This window comes from Protopterus annectens, chromosome 12.part0 (assembly GCF_019279795.1).
Source record: "Protopterus annectens isolate FY-2018-M chromosome 12.part0, PAN1.0, whole genome shotgun sequence".
Taxonomy (NCBI): Eukaryota; Metazoa; Chordata; order Ceratodontiformes; family Protopteridae; genus Protopterus; species Protopterus annectens.
Genome location: NC_056746.1, coordinates 1,466,639,772 through 1,466,655,089, shown reverse-complemented (window position 1 = coordinate 1,466,655,089; position 15,318 = coordinate 1,466,639,772). Strand labels below are relative to the sequence as shown.

Genomic DNA, 15,318 nt, shown 5'->3' with positions numbered 1-15,318 from the left:
ATTATAAAAGATTGTCAAGCCAATGCAATTTTGAATTTTAACAGAGTTATATCAATGTTATTTTGTAAGGTTGGCCAGTTTACAAGTATATAACATGATTTTATAGTAACACTTAGGAATCTAGGGTTTTTGTCAGGTAAGCTAGTTTTGAAAAACATTTTTAAGTGTTTTGAGTAATTTTGAATTGTTACACATTTCTGCAGTCCAGTTTCTCTGACAGAATACTGACTAATTTGAATTTCCTACTTGTAGATGCATTCCTGTTAATTTGTCAGAATCCTAAAAAGCCTAGACTTACATTACCATGGTAGTTTTTAGCCTTTATGTTTTGCATACGAATAACCCTAAGATGGGCCAAAGAGGGATATATTAGGAGATGTACATCTTTCCCCCTATCCTTAAGGTACAGGGGTGCTAAACCAGGGATGAATTTGCTGGTAAACATCCATATATCAAATTTACAGTTGAATAGAATAAGAGAAGTACTTTTCTTTATGCTGAGTAGAAGACAATTTCCTAGACGTGGTGTTCTCTGTGATAGAAGTCTTTTGTTTGTTTTCATCTGAAAAGCTGAGAGTTGTTAAATGCAACCATTACCAGGCAGTTAGTCTAATCAATACATTATCTTCATTTTTTATTTCAGCAAAAGTAAACAAGGCCTAAATATGTCAAAGCTTGTTTTTTAGAAATATAAAATAGCTTGTCTGGCCTTCAATTGTTTTCTGTAAATATGCTCATTTTGGTTCTACTATACATGTTGATGATATGAACAAGGACTGCAAATAGTAAAATGTGAGGTACACTTTACATGAAACTGTATACAAGTAATCTATATGGTTCCTTGTGACATCATCACCTCAGTATATTTTGTTTTTTTTTAAGACCATGATTATTTGATGTTAGCAGTTCTAGCAAATAGACTGAGTGCTAAACAATAACAATCCTATAATATAACTTGTTACATGTGCAGAATGATTATGTATTTATTAATCACTATATTAATTGTGTCAGTTTCAAGGTGTATAGTTTCAAACCTAAGTTTTAAAGTTCTGATTTTGACCTAGGTGACCTGAGCTTGAATTACAAGGAAGGATGGGTACGGTCATCCTGAGTGGACAGAGGTCATTTCTAGCTGCTTACTGAGGGCTTCAGAGCAAGAATAAGCATGTCTAAAGTAGCAAAGGCAGTGAAGGGAAAACAGGAGGACATGGACTGTGGCCGCAGAACTCTTTTGACTGTAGCCTTTGTCACTGCATAGAATGGAGCATGCATGCATGGGGCCGAGGGACATAGGTGGTCCCTGTGGTAATGCAGGTATTCACTCACCACCAAGGGTGGCATTAGGGTTTTTGAAGTACTCCCCTTAGTTGATGGGATGCTGGCAAGATTACATGCAACCTCCCCTTGACTGTGCCTATATGATGTTTTTCCCAGGTGACTCTTACCTCTGCATGCTAATAGGTTTGCCCCACATATAGAGAACAAATACCTCAAATGTGATAGGTAACGGCCTAATGGTTGGCATTAGTATGCATGTGAGCAAAATATACATCAAAACGACTGCTATATTTTAATTCCATTTCTTCAAATTTATCAGCAGAATTTTAAATATGGTTGAAAAAACAAAATATACACATTTACTTATCAAAATACATGGGACAAGAGGTGAAGTAAAGGGTGTCTTCTGTTCAGTTTTTGCTTCTTCCAAAGGTGGCAAATTTACATCAGTTTGTGATTTTACTGGAACTCCCCATACTCTGGAATAGACTGCTCATACATGTCTAGCAGAGTGCCTCCTTGGCCCTCTTCAAAAGGAACCTTGACGATTGGATGGGAGATAGGAAATTCACCCCGGGGATCACGTCAGTCACACTGATAGACAGGGATCCAGGCAAGTAAATACTGTGGGAAGAAATATCCAGGGAATTGTTATGGCTAGGCTTGTATAGACCCTAGGGCTGATAGCCTAGTACCAACCTATGAACCTATGAACTTATGAACACACATAATGGAAGTATTCCATTACAAGTTTTCATATATAACTGGCTTCTGCTGAGTTTCCACAAGTAACTACAGGTTGAAACTGCAAGAAGATGAATACAACCAGTCCAAACTGTATAATAAAAGAAAAACCTCAGAACAAGTTGTGACCTCATCCACTTTACAACCACCTTCTTGGTGAGAAGCCATATAAATGTTTGTAACATGCATCCTAGTAGCCTAGTTCTCTAAAGTAAATACCAATTGTTTTAGTTACTTACCATGGTAATACAAGCATTCTTACAATGGCATTGACACATCCTCAATTCAGAACAATTCTTTTGCTGCATCTCATACTATTGTGCTTTCATAAGTAAGCGTTTTTGTGTGTGTGTGTGTGTGTGTGTGTGTGAGTGTGTGTGTGTATGTGTAGATGTGTGCATTTGCAAGTGTGTGTGTGTGTGTGTGTGTGTGTGTGTGTGTGTGTGTGTGTGTGTGTGTGTGTGTGTGTGTGTGCATGTGTTTGTAAGTGTTGTGTGTGTGCATGTGTGTGTGTTTGTAAATGTGTGTGCATGTGCGTGTCCATGTGTGTGTGTGTGTGTGTGTGTGTGTGTGTGTGTGTGTGTGTGTGTGTGTGTGTGTGTGTGTCTGTGTCTGTGTGTGTGTGTGTGTGTGTGTGTGTGTGTGTGTGTGTGTGTGTGTGTGTGAGTGTGTGTTTGAGAGAGAGAGAGACAGAGAGAGAGAGAAAGAGAGAGAGAGAGGGAGACGCAGCTATTGAATTGAAAGCATGGGGGCTCCAGGAAGCAACTAAATGGGTGTGGTTAACTGGAACTAGGCAGGGCTATATTAAGGCAGGTCAATGATCATTTACTTGGCATCAGACAACCAGTGGAATTAATCACTTGTGGCTTATGGACCATGTAGACTCTCAGAGGTTCTAGGAGCCAGAGATACTAAAGACTGCTGGCTATATATGAGGTTTTGACTCTGTCCTGGGCACCCCTATACTAAAACTAGCTCTGCTCTGGACTTCCTCCGGCAAATCCTCTGACGTTTTTTCCTGGATTTTCTGGCTACAAGCCTGGGCCACATAAGACAAAAATGAACTTCTGTGAGGACTCCCATATTTGTAAATCTGTCAATTACTCCACTCCTGAAGGTCTCTTCCAGCCTGTAGAATATCTGGACTTCCTCCTGCAAATCTGCTGATGTTTTTTCCTATATTTTCTAGCTAGTAGCCTGGGCCACATAAGACAAAAAGAAACTTATGTGAGGACTCCCATATTTGTAAATCTGTCAATTACTCCACTTCTGAAGGTCTCTCCCAGCCTGTAGAATATCTGGACTTCCTCCTGCAAATCCGCTGATGTTTTTTCCTATATTTTCTGGCTAGTAGCCTGGGCCACATAAGACAAAAAGGAACTTCTGTGAGGGCTCCCATATTTGTAAATCTGTGAATGTATGTTACCTTACACTAGATTCACTTTCCTAAGACTATGTCTATTTGTTAGACTGCCCTTCCATGTGTGTAAATCAGCAACCTACCGCAGACCATTAAGCACCCTCTCCCCCCGTATTATTTGATTTTGTGTCTCTGAACTCCACCTAGTATAAACATTAAGAGACTTGGCCATTTTTCCCACCTACTATTTTCCCTACTTCCACTAAGTGGCAGCATCTACCAGCCCATATAATTTTAAATCCCTTATGCCTGATATTATCTCCACTTGCCTACAAACTAACAAATTTTCTCAAATCCCACTCCACACTCTCCAAACCTGTTAGGAACCACCCCCTCCCTACATTAAACAAACTTAGGAATAAAACTCCCCTTACATTTCTTACATACTGTACCTCTATTCTTTCTTAAAGTCTTTCTTTGTGCAACCTACTTACCTCCACCCTGAACAGCAGTGGCTGATACTTTTTCAGCTGGTCTCTCTCAACCTGGTGCTCTCCTTCTCCCGGATTCTTCCCGCCCTCCCACTGTTCCCCTCTCGAATCCCATTCATGCCCTTCTGTTTGTATCCCCTCCCCCTCAGCAATTCCCCTCCCCTAAGTTTACATCTAGACACCATGAACCAGTGGCGCCATTTTCAAACTTCCTAGCTAGGGGTGACCACTTCGTTCCCTTCCCTGTGCAGGTTACGCGGTAGTGCTGCATGACCCACCTCATGGTAAGTTTCTGAACATTAAATTAATGTATTACAGTTGTTGTTGCATAGACTTATATAATAACTGCTAGTACTGCTACACACATAACATTGTATGTGCCTCGAAATGGTTTTACATTTTCTGTATGTGCTTTAGAGTGAGTTAGACTGCTTTCACGTCTTTCTATTATGGTACTGTGAAAAACAGCGGTTTCTGGCTCACATATTCTCACTTCAGCTCTGTGTTTACAATACCCTGAGAGTGCTGAAAGATACTTACTTCTCTGTGCTTAATGCAGTCTCAGTGCTCACTTTGCTAGCGACTCAATCCATCAGTTGTTGTTTGATAGTAACCCAAAGCCTGCCTTAATTTTTTTTCTTTTTACTAAGTACCCCATGAGTGCTGAAAATTACCTACTTCTCTGCGCTTAACGCAGTCTCAACACTCGCATTCCTAGGAACAACATCTAACAGGCGTTGTTAGAAAGCAAACCAAAGCATGCCTTATTTATCTTGTTTCTAAGTACCCAGTAAGTGCTGAGTGGCTTTCTCCTCTCTGCGTTTAACACAGTATTAACACCCGCCTCTCTAAGTACGCCATCCAGCAGATGTTGTTAAAACATAGACCTTTGCCAGCTTTTATTTTTTGTGTTATGAAGGTGTATGCTGAGTGACCTTCCCATCTCTGCGATTAAAACAGTTGCAACTCCTGCCTCACTAATGTGCACTATCCAAAAGGTGTGAACTGAATCTAAACCATAGCCTGCTTTATTTTTCTATGAATGCCTTGCAGTAGGTGTTGGTAAAGACTTAGCCAAAGCCTACTTTATGTTTTCTCATGAGGTCGGTCAATTTGATGGATGCTGAGTGATGTCCACTACTGCACACTTAACACTGTTTCAGCAGTCAACTCATTAAACATGCCAATCTTTAGGCGTTAATAGCTATACATCTCGAGCCTGCTTTCTCTTGTATCCACATAGTAAGACACACGTGGAATCAGTGTTTTTGCTCTAGATTTAATAAAGGACCTTATATTGTGGCATGTGTGAGTATGCCAACTAAAGGGCCACAGATAACTGCCTGGTATTTCTGTTGTTTTTTAAAAATCTCTACATGGTCTTAATTGGGTTACCTGAAAAGCTGCGCTTATATTTTTGCAAATGTTTAGCTGTGCGTAGACTTCTTTACAGTTTACAGTTGTATTGTCTGCCTGAGCTAGTTCTGTTCTCATGTTTCTACTAATAACAACCCCCCCCCACTCTACAAACGAGCTGGGTTATTGCATTTGACTAGAGCTTGCGTGAATTAGTAGCAGTATAACTTAAGACTTGGTAAACTGTATCTTACTTTGCCTTCTAAAATACTATCCTATAGCTGTACCTTGCTGTCTTCTCCATTCTTTCTCTTACTCTACCTCTTCCTTATTATATACTCCCTTCCAAATCTATTCCCCACATCATTCTACTTACTATAACCTACTTAATAATCTCATCTACTGGTTATTACTCCTTTTCTTCCTTTATCTCCTTCATCTCTACCTCTATCTTTTTCCTACTAAATACCCAATCTCCTTCTTCTCTACCTGTATCTTTCACCTACTAAATACCTAAACTAGTATGTTTGTCCTCTCTTTTACAGTAATCCACTCCTGAAGGTCTCTCCCAGCCTGTAGAACATCTGGACTTCCTCCTGCAAATCCTCTGACATTTTTTTCCTGGATTTTCTGGCAACTAGCCTGGGCCACATAAGACAAAAAGGAACTTATGTGAGGGCTCCCATATTTGTAAATCTGTGAATGTATGTTACCTTACACTAGATTCAATTTTCTAAGACTATGTCTATTTGTTAGACTGCCCTTCCATGTGTGTGAATCAGCAGCCTACTGCAGACCATTAAGCACCCTCTTCCCCCGTATTATTTGATTTTGTGTCTCTGAACTCCATCTCGTATAAACATTAAGAGACTTGGCCATTTTTCCCACCTACTATTTTCGCTATTTCCACTAGGTGGCAGCATCTACCAGCCCATAGCCTGCATGATTTTAAATCCCTTATGCCCGAAGTTATCTCCACTTGCCTACAAACTAACAAACTTCTCAAATCCCACTCCACACTCTCCAAACCTGTTAGAAACCACCCCCTCCCTACATTAAACAAACTTAGGAATAAAACTCCCCTTACATTTCTTACATACTGTCCCTCTATTCTTTCTTAAAGTCCTTCTTTGTACAACCTACTTACCTCAACCCTAAACAGTAGTGGCTGATAATTTTTCAGCTGGTCTCTCTCACCCTGCTGCTCTCTCCTGCTATGTTCGCCCTGCGGGCTCACTCCGCTCCTATACCCTACCCCAAATCCCACCCACCCCAGTACTCCTACATTTATTCTCCTGCTAACATCCCTCCCTCTCACCACCAACCAATCCTCGACACTTTCCCTCCACCCCACCTGCCTCTCACTACCACACCCCTTCCCCCCTATGTCTCTTAACCTTCTCTCTATTACATCCAACAGGCCCCACCTATCATGCTCTCTCTTACTCCAAAAACCTTTATTTCCACATCCATCCTCATCCTTCTTCTACTTCCTCTATACCATGCCACCTCCTATACTCACTTCCATCGACACCCTCCACCTCTTCCTCCCCACCTCCCCCACACAACACACTTCCACAACATCTCAGCCTCTTTAGTTCCCTCCCACCCTTCCCTTCTCTTCAAAGGAAAACATCTCCCAATAACTACTAAATACTACAAACCCAAACCTTTTTATTACCAGACACTTCTAACTAAGTACAAACCAAAACAACTTATTCCTTATCTCACTTACCTCTGCTTAACCATTGACATTCACCCTAATCCAGGACCAAACTTCTCTCCTACTAACCACACTAGCTCCCACAATAATTCCACCAATAAATACCTCAAATTCCTCACCACTACTAAATACTACAAACCCAAACCTTTTCATTACCAGACACTTCTAAGTACAAACCAAAACAACTTATTCCTTATCTCACTTTCCTCTGCTTAGCCAGTGACATTCACACTAATCCAGGACCAAACTTCTCTCATACTAACCACGCTAGCTCCCACAATAATTCCACCAATAAATACCTCAAATTCTTTACCATCAATGCCCAAAGCCTAAAAAATAAAACAACCCACTTTCTTGCGTGGCTCACTCACATCTCACCTGACAGTGTAGCCATCTCAGAAACCCGGCTAAAACCTCACATAAGTGACTCTGAATTCCTTCCCCCCAGATTTCAATCACTTCGATCCGACCGCCTAAGTACTCGAGGTGGTGGTGTAGCACTAATCTACTCCAACCAGCTGTCCTTTACTCCATATCCAAATCCCATCCCTTCTTTCAATAATGCTGAACTTATAGCAGGCCTTCTAAAAATTAATAATCATAAAAGCATCTTGTTAATTTCCCTTTATATTCCTCCAGGTAACAACACCAACACCCTGGAAGACATCCTGTCCTGGCCCTCTTCAAATATTAAACTGGAAACCTACATATTGGGTGATGTAAATATAGACTGGAACAAAATCAACAACCTAACCCCACCATGTCAATCAATCTATTTAACTAAACTCAACTTACTAACTCCGTCATTAGACCTAACAAAACCAACCCCCTAGGCTCCATACTAGACTGGATCCTAGTATCTCATCCCAATAAAGTCATACAATCTGGTGTCATACCAGACCCATTAGGAGACCACCTCCCTGCCATCACCCATTGAGCTTCTCTCACCTCCCCACACTCCCACCAGTTCATTGACACTCAGAACCTCTCTAACTTTAACTCTACTACTTTCTCTGATTCACTTAGGAATACTAATTGGAACCCCTGAAAACTCTTCCATGAGACTCAGCCATTGACTTTTTCAATTCAACTTTCTTAAATGTCCTTAACTACCTAGCTCCAGTAAGAACAAAAAGAGTAAAAACTAAGACCTCCCCGTGGCTTACCAAAGACACCAAAAAGATTATGCTACAAAGAGATAAAACCTGGAAAACATAACTCCAAACTAAACAACCAGACATCTTACTTAAATACAAACAGCTAAGAAACCTTGCCAAAAAAACAAGTTATCAAAGATAAAAAGTCCTACTACATCAAAATGCAAAGAAATCATGCAAAAAACCCCAACCAATTTTGGAACTCTATCAACTCCCTCCTTAGGCCAGGTACTAAAAACAATCCCTGCCCCGACACCAGCAAATCTGACCTTGAAATTGCCTCACTATTCAACACCTTCTTCACCACTTCTATTGCTGAGCTAACCAAGACCTTTACCAACATCAACCCTCAACCCCACCCCACCCAAACATCCCTCCCTACTTTCGAACTCAAACCCATCTCCACCTACCTAATAAAGAAACTACTCTCTAAACTAAAGCCTTGCTCCAATGTCCCTGACAACATTCCCTCCTCCTTCTTAAAAATAGCAGCCGATGGTATTGCTCTCCCTATTAGCATCTTGATCAATAGATCCCTACTTGAATCCTATGTACCCAAACTATGGCACTCTGCATATATTTTTCCACTTCACAAGGGTGGCAAAAACTGTAACGTCTCTAATTTCCACCCCATAGCCATCCTTTCCCCTCTCTCTAAACTCCTTGAAAAATGCATCCACCTTCAGCTCATGCCATTCCTTACCAAACACCAGCTACTGTCTCCTACCCGACATGGCTTCCACCCAGGACATAGTACCAGCACTCCCTTCTGTCCTTCTTACATACTGTCAATTTAGCTCGTGACTCTGGTAATTTAGTATCCTCATTTCTGCTGAACTTATCTAAAGCTTTTGATACCATCTTTCACACCCACCTTCTAAATCATCTGTCTAATCTCAATCTCTTCCACAAAACTCTCTCCTGGTTCTCCAGCTATTTTTCCAACAGGTCCCAGGCTGTCAAATGGGGCCAGGGCACTTCCACCTTCCATCTTACCCCCACTGGATTACCCCAAGGATCCATACTTGGCCCAGTTCTATTCAACATCTTTATTAACGACTTTCACAAGACCATACCCAATACTAAAATTGTTCAATATGCTGAAGATTCTGCTTTGATCTGCTGCACCTCCAACTTAACAGATCTCCAACTACTGATACAAACAGCCTTCTCAACTACCGAAAACTGGATGCTCCAAAATCATTTCTCATTAAATGCTAACAAAACTAAAATTCTTCTATTCTCTCCTTCTAAGTCCTCCCCTATTGATAAAAATTAATTCCAAATAACCAGCCATAACAACTCCATTTTAGAGGTCGTTCCCTCCGCCAAACTTCTTGGTGTAACCATTGATGAATACTTAAAATGTAATACTCACATCCAGCTAAACATAAAGAAAACCCACATAACATTCTGCCTACTTTATAGAAACAACCACTTCCTCTCTCCTGCTACCCGACTAACTCTCGCCACTACTTATCTCCTTCCCTCTCTACTGTATGGCGCCCCTCTGTTTACTAATTTATCCTCCTCACTATCCTCCAAACTAGAAATATGTTACAATAAAAATCTCCAGATTTGCTACCAAAGTCAAATTTTTCTCTCATCACTGTTCCTCCCTTCACTCATTAAACTAGCTTGAACTCCATAACCAACTTGACTTTCTCCAAATCACGAATGCCTATAGACTACTATTCCAACCTACCAAGTGCCCTGCACTATCCAATATCCTATAACCATATACTCCCCATAGAACACTTAGATCTACCCACCAAAACCTAATCAGCATCCATAAACCCAAGCGCCCAGATGGTCAACTTCTGCTTTCCTTCACCTTAGCCAAAAAATGGAATTATCTTCCCTCCACTCTTAGGACCTGCGATAACCTCGAAAACTTTAAAACTCATCTTCATTCTCACCTTTACTCAAACAGGAAATGCAAGTGTACTCTTCACCCTATACCTCTCAAAGTCTTCTCCGCTTTTACTCCTGGCTAACCTCTCACCTAGCTAACCTTGCTCATTTGTATTTTGTATAAATAACTATACTGTAAAATCTAGCCACAAGGCCATTTGCCTGTCTTTTACACCTAATCAAAATTGTAATTGTTTGTTTCTTTATGAATGCTACCTGTTTATTTGTCAATAATGCAAAGTTTCTTTGTAATTATTCATGTAACTATGTATAGTTGGAGCTTTTCTCCCCGGGCCTCCACTGAAAACAGGCTCCCCGAGCCCAGTGGACCTCCCCGGTCATCAAACTGGAATAAATAAATAAATAAATACTCAGAACTATGCAGAAATGTTTACTACAGCTTGTATGGGAACTAGGGACAGTGTGGTAATTATTTCTTTAAATTTCTTCATGCTAAAACCTCAGAGGTGTGCACAGAAGGCTACTCTAGCCTGTCTGGAGCAGTGAACTGTCAAGGAGAAACAATCTAAACTACCTTGCTGTGAATATTATTTTTTTTACTTTCCTCACAGTTAAACATGAGATGTACACACGTGGCTAGCTTCTGTCAGTAGGTGTAAGGAGGTGTGCTGTGTATGTATATCTGACAGCAACAAGATGACATATATTATTGTGAGCATTTATTCTTAAACTTTCACTTCAGTTTAACATCAGAGGGCTCCACATAAGGCTCCTTTATTTTGCCATTAGGGGGAGAGGAGGCATGTTATGTGTATATATTACAGGAACAACTTGAAAATATATGCCTGTGGACATAAGCTTTCACTTTAATACAAAACTAACACCAGAGGAGTAGTCAGAAGGTGTCTGCCTTTTCTGGAAGTAGGCAGTATTCCTAGATATGATTTATGTACTCTCACAAACATTTGGCTTCACAGTTTATTGAACACAGCTCATTTTATCTCTGACAAAAAGTAAAATTACATTTTTTCCTTAACATATAATTTTTGTCTAGGCCATTACTGGAGGAAAATTTAGGAAAAATTCTACATAATATGTATGAAAGCATCCAGAACTCCATGGCTTATTGAGGCCAACTCCTGTCCGAATTTAGTTACTTCTTCAACAGTACACTGTTGGTCAGATAGGGTGTGTTGAAAGGACAGAGGCAAAAGCTGAAGAGTTAGACAAAGTGTGAAAAAGCAAGAAAGAAGTAACCTATATGGATGGTGTGTGAAGGCCAGAATGTGGGAGGGGGACCAGGAGGCATTGCAGAGTGCAGGGGAAACCAGTGTTCAGCAGCGGATATTATAAACTCCACTTCACCTTGGGACTGCACTATTGATTACAATCAGAACTCTGAGATGCATATATAGTCAATAAAATAGCAAGAATTTTTGGGCAAGGAGGCAGTCTGTAGCTGTGAGTGATTAATTCCAGCGGTTGTTTGATGCCAGGTAAATGATCATTGACCTGCCGTAATATAGCCCTGCCTAGTTCCAGTTAACCACATCCATTTAGTTGCTTCCTGGAGCCCCCATGCTTTGAATTCATCAGCTGTTGCTCTCTCTCTCTCTCTCTCTCTCTCTCACACACACACACACACACACACACACACACACACACACTTACAAATGCACACACAGACACACACACACACACACACACACACACACACACACACACACTTACACACACACACACACACACACACACACACACACACACACACACACACACACACACACACACACACTTACTTATGAAAGCACAATAGTATGAGATGCAGCAACAGAATTGTTCTGAATTGAGGATGTGTCAATGCCATTGTAAGAGTGCTTGTATTACTATGGTAAGTAAGCAAAACAAATTAATATACATCTATGAGGTTATTTCTGAAAAGGGAGAAGAAATAATCCATTAATTAGGCAATAACTACTGTTTCTTCACTGAGTAAAACAGTAGACATGCTAAGGCTGCAAATGATTCTTGATTGCTATCAGATTCAGTATTTTACTGCAGGGGTTGGATATATTCCATGGCACAATATTTACATAGTGATATGGATCCATGAAGTGTGTATACCTATAAATAAGAATAATTGATCTGAGCTATATGCTGTATAAAAACATTGTTTTTTATCTAATCATGAACTTAGAATGAACTCAAGTCAGATGATATTGTAATGTGAACAGAGCAGTTTTAATTTACTAGTTGTGGTTCATAAAGCAAATTGTGCATCAAACAATTAATTTATTTACAAAAACACATGGGTAACAGTTCTCAGAAAACTGTAAAGAAAAGAAAGCAATTATTTTCCTCTGTTTGATATCCATCATCCTAAGTGTCATACTGAGAAGATTTCTGTAGGCAAGTTTGCATTTTAAAATGGCACTGAATGAAGGTAAACATGAACACAGACACTGAAAACAATATCTTAGAATACCTGGCTTTAGAAGTAGGTTCTAATTTAAACCATATCAAGAAAGCTTCAGATGTAAATAATTCAAAAAATGAATCATTACTTACTTCTATATGTAACAGTTGTAGAAAGTTTCACCTAACGTGAACAAGTTTGTATACCTAAACATAGATAAATGATTTTCTATGTCAAGAATTTAATTTAGTGAGAGAAGACCTCAGACTGTTCTGTTTGAGAGGTCTTTGTACACAAATAAACATTGAAATATAACAGTTTCTTACTTTCTAACATTCATCTCACTCTCAACTGACCCTGATTTTGCCTCATATTTTCCCTTTCCTTCATAAAATGTTTGATATTCTGGTAAATCACTGAGGACTGCATTCAGTCAGTAATACCAGCCATTTGGGTTTCAGACTTGTTATTGTTCAGAAAATGCTCATTGAACTGCTGTTTTATAAACTTCTCAAGTGAATTAGCATAACAGTTAAACATTTTTGGGCCCTTTACCCCCACCTTCTATTAATTTTGGATTTGTCCAGAATTCTTGAGCAAAAAGTTGAGAGATATGCTACAACAGTACGTTTTGATGTACTCCTGACATAGCACATTACTGCATTCATTATTTGTGCTGTGTATTCTGTACACTGATGATCTGTATATCAGGTTTCTATTATATACTCGAAGAGGCATTTCATCTAATGCCTCTTCAATGACCGTTAAATAACGAAAACACAAAACAGTGAACGGTCATATAAGCAATTTCTTTCCCTGGGAAAGAAATTGCGTGGCCACCTCTGTTACTTTGGCATTTTCCCCACTGTAGTACAATCTCAGAGTTGGTATATTTAGTTGGGGGTGTGAGGAGTGAAGCCCCTCACTTTATATTGTTTGTAGTGATGTGTTTTTTTTGTTTAGGGTAAGCAATTTCTTTCCCAGGGATAGAAATTGCTTATATGCCCATTCACTGTTTTGTGTTTTCGTGGTTTACAGATCGATGGAGGTGTTCGATGAAATGCCTCTTCTAGTATCTAATCAAGACCATGTATATCCATGCTAATGACCACACTATACCACAACAAGATATGTGATGTCACTTCTGTTGTACAACAGGTGAATTGCACTCAGCAATTTATGCGCACAATGAAGACATTTCTTGCACTGTAATGCATTTAACAGAAGTAGCTATAAAACAGTAGGCAATAATGGGTCTATATCATATAATCAAACTGTGACAAGTCCGAATACCAAAACATCTAACCACAAACTCCAAAACGTAATAAGTCCGAAACCTCAACACTATGAAAAACAGAACTCCGAAAAGCAATGGTCGGCCAGCTTCACACCCATATGATAACGTAACAACACAGAAACACTTCACACTATTAATAATCCCCCTACTTAAATATACTAACTCTGAAATCACCCCACAGTGGAGACAAACATTAGAGTACAGAAGGGCCCTCTATGACCATTCGGAGTTCCGATCTTCACAATTTTGTGTTTTTGAACTTCTTACACTTCGGTGTATTCAGTTCGGTATTTTGTCATTCGGAGTTCTCAGTGTTTGACATTATGATATAAACCCTGCAATAACAGATTATTCTCAATATTGAAAGTCATCTTTGCGAAATCAAGTGATTTCCTTCTTCTTCTTCCTCCTTATCTAAGGTACATTAACCTCAGGGGTAGTATATTTAGTCACTTAATTAAGGGACAAAGCCTGTATATGGGTAGAAATACAGAGAACCAAAGCTCCGCCCTGTAAATAAACAAATAAATAAAAACTTTTTAAATATCAGCATTTCTCACAATTTTAGGAGTTGTAATTTCAATCCTTAAAACTAAACTAACCAGCATAAACAGTTGATGGTAGCAGTTCACATAATTTTAAGATATCATTTTAGATGAGATGGAAATTTGGTAGATACTGCATTTGCCAGATACTAAGAGGACTAACATCATATGGGATATTTCTTGGGTTTCCCTTCATGTTAACAGTATGAATTTTGCCCTGCACATGGACAAAAAGTGTTTTGCCACCCACTAAATAAATAAATAAACATACGAGTCTGCTATTTTAGCACTAACCAGATTAAGTATTTACTAAATTCATGTCTGCTGGTTCATACATAATTTTAAGATGTCTAAATTATACAATAATTCATGTATTTATCTACAATAAATTTTAAATAGAGCTGCGGTGGTGCACCGGTAGCATTGTTGCCTAACAGCAGAGGTTCTCCCGTTCAGTTCTCGGCTGGAGTGCGGGGAGTGCCTTCTGTGTGGATTCTGCATGTCCTCTCTGCGGTTGGGTGGCGTCCGAAAGACATGCATAAATGGGCGTGCCTTCGTTGAAGGTTGAACGTCGGGCTGGCACTCCGGCGTTCGTGAAAATCGACTGCCAATCATTAGCGGACCGGAGTTCCGCTGTGGCGACCCCTAACCGGGAAAAGCCAAAAGACAAACAACAACAACAACAATAACATCTACAATAAATTTTAAATGTACTTACTCTTCAGCATAAAGGTATGAAGCTCTGATGACTATGCAGATGACCCAAGTTCAATTAGTGTTTGTGCAAAAGACACGAGGAGAAGATCAGCGTGAGTAGAGCATGCTGGCTCATTTATCCTGGTATGAGAGAAGGTATTCCCAGATGGCGAAAATGCTGCTGTGCAAGTGGAAACGTCCACTACGACTGGTGGGATATGATGGATGATGTGCTGGCATGATTATCGAAGCTGATGACGACAGCTCCTATAGATATGTATGTAGGAACGTGCACATTCCAGGAGAGGGCTTAGGATGCCCTCTTACTGATATACCTGCACATGTCATTTACTAAAATGTGAGATTATGCAGTTATCCAC

At 39.8% G+C, this 15,318-nt stretch overlaps 1 protein-coding gene across 1 annotated transcript in view; it reads left to right on the top strand.

The window, feature by feature from the left end:
* The window catches only part of LOC122816299 (carbonic anhydrase-related protein 10-like), a 1,153,091-nt gene that overhangs the window by 1,072,157 nt on the left and 65,616 nt on the right, over positions 1–15,318 (top strand). The gene's annotated exons all lie outside the window — the stretch shown is intronic.